Source organism: Magallana gigas, chromosome 1, assembly GCF_963853765.1.
Source record: "Magallana gigas chromosome 1, xbMagGiga1.1, whole genome shotgun sequence".
NCBI lineage: Eukaryota > Metazoa > Mollusca > Bivalvia > Ostreida > Ostreidae > Magallana > Magallana gigas.
The window spans coordinates 13782464-13789280 of record NC_088853.1 but is presented as its reverse complement, the minus strand read 5'-3'; the positions used below and the strand labels follow the sequence as shown (position 1 = coordinate 13789280).

At 31.0% G+C, this 6817-nt stretch overlaps 1 long non-coding RNA gene across 1 annotated transcript; it reads right to left on the bottom strand.

Annotated features, from left to right (window-relative positions):
• Positions 1–2130: 2130 nt before the first annotated feature.
• On the bottom strand, positions 2131–6080 carry LOC136273148 (uncharacterized). The gene is made up of 4 exons (XR_010711354.1): positions 5978–6080; positions 4949–5043; positions 3184–3244; positions 2131–2253 (listed from the first exon to the last, which is right to left on the bottom strand). It is a non-coding gene; the product is annotated as an uncharacterized lncRNA (long non-coding RNA).
• Positions 6081–6817: the final 737 nt, after the last annotated feature.

Sequence of the window (6817 nt, the reverse complement as noted above, 5' to 3'; positions counted from 1 at the left end):
TTTTCATGTCAGTAATACACATTGTGCTTTATATGACGGCCGTGTATACATATTGTAGAAAAGTTGAGTTTAATTACCATGCATTGGAACCATTTTATTAACACATCTCCCAGTACTGAAACAATTCAGAATGTCTCTGTTACAGTAACTCAGTGGGGCGTTAAACATGTGTAGTCCAGCCCTACAAGCACATGCACTGTCGTCTACGCGACAGCCTGAATATAGCTAGCGACTCTCCTATCGATCGGTTACCTGAGACTCGTAATGCATTTAAACAAACAACAAAAATAAGGTCAAAGAGGTTCATCTTTATGAAATGAAAATGTACATATGAACTAGGTAGTGCAGCAGTGGCTGATCTCCTCAGTCGCAGGCGAAGGATAGATTACAACGCACAGCTGTACAACGCACAGCTCAGAACACAAAAGAATTGAAAAGTTTGCAGTATTGAGTGACTAAAATCTATCAAATAGAAGTTCTTTTTTTTTACTTTAAACCCACAATTGATCTATGTGTGATATTGGTTTAGATTGAGAACGACATTATTTTATTAATTAACCTGACGGTTTCTTAATTGACACCCTATCGTTTAATCCAATTGAAGAAGAATAAACTTTTATGTGTAATCAAAACTTAAACAATTCTTGTGTTAGCGGCTAAATTAAATTGCATACGAGAGTCGCGACTCTTGTGTATTAGATAACCGCTGACCGCTAGCTAGCCCAGCCACGACCATGGTGACCGGTTTTCTCGCCCGCGGGCGAGGGATAGCTTACGTAATGGTACACACACACAACTCTGATTCAAGGTAGATTTAAGATGCACGAAGTATGAGAACTAAAATGTATTACATGATTTTTTAAAATCCGTTTTGTTTTTTACTAGAAAAGAAAAAAACTGTTTTGTATTTCCGATTCTCGTTTTTAGGACTATGCTCTATAAGAACTTTAACTCATAAAAAAGCATGTATTGTAAAAAAATAAATTCTTATGAACTAAAGCCACTCTATAAACCAGCATACTTTCAGTGGTAACTTTATGCAAGTTTTACGCATAAAGACTTTCGTTATTTGCCAAATGAAACAAGGTACATGTTAACATGTAAAGCTTTTTACACTCAAACAACACAAATCACCAACAAAATAACATTGTAACGACCTTTATGAGATCCCAACCACAACTTTTCCAGCGACAGCCATATCGAAATCCTAACTGTTTTTTGAGTTATTAAGCAAAAACGTTTAAGCAGCCATTTTCCATTGGTGTCAAATGAAAGCCCTTAAGATTCTTCACAACTTTTAATCAACATGTTTTAACAAAATAACAGATACAAAGAAAAATATGTCTAAATTTTTGCACTTTTTGGAATCCTATTTTTGGACCCCCTATCTTTACTTTTACGTAAATAACAAAACAAAAATCGATGTGCACAACTTCAATGTCTCTATCATTCAAATTCGTTGGATTCCCATTCCCTGCTATCATAGTCTCGTAGCCTTTGTCTGGAATCCAAAGGCCCTAAAAAAAATTAAAAGGGGGGTAACTTGTTAACAGAAAAGGAATTTTAATGTTTATGAAAAGTTTTAGATAGAGTTTTGTAATGTCTATGAGCCCTGAAAATTTGAGCAAAAACCGTTCAGAAATGAGCAAGATATGAAGCCTCAAAGTTCGCGTCTAGGAAGAAAAAAAAGAAGAAAAATAAGAATAATCTTACAAGCACAATAATAGTAAGGTCTTCCGTTGGAAACGGAAGACCTTAAAATTCTTACAAGCGCAATAATAGTAAAGTCTTCCGTTGGAAACGGAAGACCTTAACTAACAACTGATTATAGTTTTGATAGTTTTTTACTATCGAATCATTTAAATTCGTAGGGGCCAATTTTGGTGGAGTGTGAGTTTTTGTCTAGTCCTAGGGATCTTATTACTTGATCCATCGGTTTTCACTTTCAGTTTCTAAATTTGTTTCCGTCGAGGATGTAAATTCTAAAGGGAGGGGTAACAATGAATACTAAAATATTTTGGCTTCCGTGAATGTTAATGATTATACAGTATATAATATGTTTTACAAAATAATCAAAATAATTCAAAAACCATCTTACAATCTTTTATCAATAAATTATAATAAATGGGATTGAAGACTTCTTGTTTAACGTTCACAAAGCATTGCGAACACATTACAGAAGATAGGCTATTCCAATTTCCTCTTTGTCAATGGCAAATACACTCTTCCCCCATTCTGTTTTATCATTGATTCCTGAAAGATAGAACAACATTTATTACACAAAAACAATAAGCAAATGTATAGCGTTAAGAAAATCTCTTGTTTTTATCAGTTGATTCAGATTCGATCAAACATTTTGATTGTATCTGTAACAAATAAATGTAAGCATATTTATAAAACTCACAAAATCCTTAGATATAAAAAATAATTATTATGCTTTTTAAATTGGATGGCGAATGGGGTATATGCATTGTGCTGCACAAAATGTTACATGTTTTTTTAACTTTTGCATTTTAATTATTTTGAAACATGATAGATGACAAATAACTGCAGAACTTAAAAGCAAATATTTAATTGATATTTTAGATTAATATGATTTTCAAATTGGTCTGTAGATAATGAATGTAATACAAGAGTCCAATTATGATATAAAAAATATTATTATACCACAGTCATATAATAAAAAAGGAATGAACGATTTTATTTGTTTTCTTCTCATTTAAAGCTTGAGATAAAAAACATTAGGATTAAGCATTAAAGCTTATCATTCTAGAAATATACAGATTTTTCAATAAATCTGCAATTCTCAGAAGATCCCAAAATATGTTTTGTTGAATGTTCACTCTGTATTCTTAGGGCACTAATTATATCACAAAGAGGAATACAACATTTAGACAAACACACATGGTCTTTAAAGAATCACATCAACTATAGCAACGTCATAAATAGCATGTGTTCTAATAGATTTACATGGCTTTCAGCTGACATTACCATATTACCATGCACATTTTTAATCAGTTTGGAGAGAAATATTCAAATGTGCACTACATACGGGCGTTTTGATTTACCTGATATAGGGGGGGGGGGTGTAATTATAAAGAGTTTGTTTTGCTGCCTTATTTTTCACAATGTGTTAAAATGCGTTCAGTTTTTGATAATCTAGAAAGATAACATGTCTATTACCCTATTGTCGGAGGACAGGTCCGGCAATCTTTGTATTTCTCTTTTCATACCATTTCGTAGACTTGGAAAAACAAAAAAAATGCTAAAATGTTATCAATCTAATTTGTATCTCTTTTTTTTTTTAATGATGATTGACGTCCCTAATATATATTTGCTAAAAGGACTTGGACACGGTTTGAGCCCAATATTTTAAATCTTATTTTTTTATTTTTAATGTTTAAAATGGATTATATGAGTATTTTTAATGCTTTGTCAAAATTTGAAAGTTGTTTAATGATTTATAAGCAAGAAAAAGAGTTTGGAATTCTTTGTTTTGTAAACAAAGCTCAAGCCTTGTTATTGTTTTATTCTGTGTTTTATTGGTATAAGTTTCAATCAAATGTTGGTTTTTCTGTTGATAATATAGTTTATAAACCCATTGGATTCGTGTGCCATGTCTCCCACGAGTTAATATGTAAAGAAAATGGTAATTCCATACTTTACATTATTTGTAAACAAATATAAGACTCGAACTTTGTTTACATAACAATAAATTTTTTCCTCTGTATCACCCTTCTAACTTAAGTTCTAACATTCACTTATTTGGTCACTTTTTACTTTGCAAGTAAACCAATGTATGAATAAAAAATCAAAATTAAAATTTTGTTCTAAAATCGTGTCCAAGTTTCTTTAAATGGAAAGATAAAAATAAAATGTTTTGAATTGTTTACGTTTTCTATATTAGAAACATTTCAAATTAAAGAACGAGTTTTTAAATTGAGAGTCCCTGTGTTTTTTAAAACAACTAAGGGCACTGTAGGTTGATATTTGAAAGCAAATGATATCAATGCACAATATTACATTTGCCTCAGTAAGTGAGAATCAGATGAACCGAAATTATTTATGAATGGCTTGGATTGCATGCACACGTTACCAAAGTTTAAAACGACATATACAATTATACATTAAAAGATAAACGTGATTTTTTAAATACAAATTAGTCTATTGTGTGTACTTAAATAGGACTAAGAACATCAACTGTTGAAATTTGATGTCAATTGAATTCAAAGCCAAGAACCACATATGCTAAAACATTAGCCATATATGCACAGAAATACCGCGTTAGTATCAGGATTATCTATAGATAGTCATGCGTCTGGGTAACATTCTGCATTGGATATATATTGTTTTGACAATTTAAAAAGTCAGTGATTGACATATGATAATAAATAATTAGAGGTGGAAATTGCTAATTAACTATAAGATAAAACCCGTGTGAAAAACAGATTTACATACATAGATTATTAACTAACACTATTTAAGGCATGACTGTTACATAGTAAACCATGCAGGAGATATTTGGGTAATAGATATAAATGTAATAAATGGACAGGTTTTTTTTAAAATAAATAATACTTACCTCACGTATTGAAAGATCAAATAATTATATGTGTTTAGTACTGTATTGTAACATTCGAACAACGATACAAAATTAATTACTGACTTATTTGCGGCATATTCCCAAAGTATTATTTTCCGTAAAATAATTCGGATTATCGACCGAGAGCATTAATATCCGGTTCACATTTCATAATGAGTGGACCGTGTTTCTATAAATTGAATAATCAGATATGTCATGACTAATAATTTCATATGAAATTATCATAAATTGTGAGAATTCCTTTGGGTTGAATTAGTATCAATGACAATGATGAATATGCATCGATATAAATATCCGAAGAAAGTAAATAAAAAGTAAAAAGAAAAGAAATTAAGACTGACTTACTAACTATCAAACACTGGATAATGCGGCCCGACTACTATATCTCCAACGCTGAGTAGCATTACACAGACAACAAACTGCACTCTACTACCCTTCATCTAAAATTTGATAAACCAACTCAGTTCTTTATTTCACCTTCACAAGAGTTGTTTAATACACAGTCATGTATAGATTTCTTTTATTTACAATTACACCAAATTACACTAGCGATGGGGTAATTGAAAGAAGTATTTGTAATTCAGTGTAATTAATTTCATTTTTTGAAAGTATTTGGAAGTAATTTGTAATTGAGTCTCCCTTCAATTACAAGTAATTGATTGTATTTAAATACATTCCCAAAAATATCATGTATCAATTGCACTTTCACCCTCCTTATCAGTTATTGACTTGCAGACTTGGCGAATTTAAAACAAGTTTTACTGAATTAATCTGAATAAGTATTTATTTTTAATTGCATGTGTCTAGATGAAACCGTATTTGCAAGTTTTAAAGGGCGTGGCGAAAATAACACTTTATTCAGGACGCTTCTTTTCAGTGATAAAGGTCTCTACACAGGTTAATTTTATTTGTCCTTATCAACAACGTATCAATATTTCCAAAATATTCGTATTTTGACATGTGTTCAGTGTACATGTAAAATCCTCCAAGACATTGATAACGCAATGCTTTGTGATTAATGGTTAATCTGATATTGTAATTGTTATCCTTTAACATTTAAATGTGTAATCAATTTCCATGAATTGTTTAACACAACATTGAAATCAAACTTTTTTGCATTAAATTAAAGATCAACTTAACGAAAATTAGATAAAACTTCTTTATTTAAAGATGTTGTTTTTATTTCAAAACACAAATGCAATTTTCTAATACTCCCGCAATTTCTTGTGTTACGTGTACATCCCACCAACCTTTTCTTTTTCATTATCAACGCAGTAGTATATTTAATTGTTTAAGTTTTACATCATTAAATACTAAATCGTATTCACTTTTTTTGAAAAAAATGATTGTTGAACGAAAAAAGTGCGTCCCTACCTTTGCAATTAACAAGTTTGTGTCACTAACCCACACGGCTAAATCGGGAACGCTGTATTGTCATAAATATATGTAGGACCAGATGCTCACATATCGGTTATTATTTTTTAACTGAAAGTGTAGCAAATCAAAAATAGAATATGAAATACATGATATGTATTCTTGTAATTGAGCTACAGCTGTTTGATTTTTGTTTTCTGTTTAGACCATATGTAGATAGAGAATGGATATTGATATTTTAATAAAAGCAGTGTCGCGATAAAGGAATCATTTAATATTAATTCGTTTGATGAGATATTGACGCTTCTAATTCGTCGAAAAATTTCTTTGATACCTGCATCAATAAAATTTCGGCGGGTCTACTTTTCTACACTGTTCTGACCTAACACTATTTATAAAACGGGAATTTCCAAAATAAACACTGTCAACAAAGAGTAAAGTTGTGTCTGTTTTATTGTCAGTAAACGACTTTATAAACATATGAACTTGAAAGTTTAACCTTCAAAAATAAACAAAACACATTAATTGATTCACGAAATAGATAATTAAGCGTCTTCTCACGATTTCGTCTGCTTGAGATCAATCAACATTACTGCGAGGCTGGCTGTTCCTTTTCCAGAATAATTATAACGAACATATAGGCATATACACTTTCACGGTAACACTGCTGTTCAAATTTGGTAACGATGATTTTTAAATTTGCACACGTACATGATCGGTCATCAGAATATAAGCATCGTAAAGCAAAGGTATGAGTAATACATCAACTCCTTCGGCGCATTCCAAGCAGCAGATATACCATTTAAGTACATCACTGGCTATCTAGTTACCACAACGTTT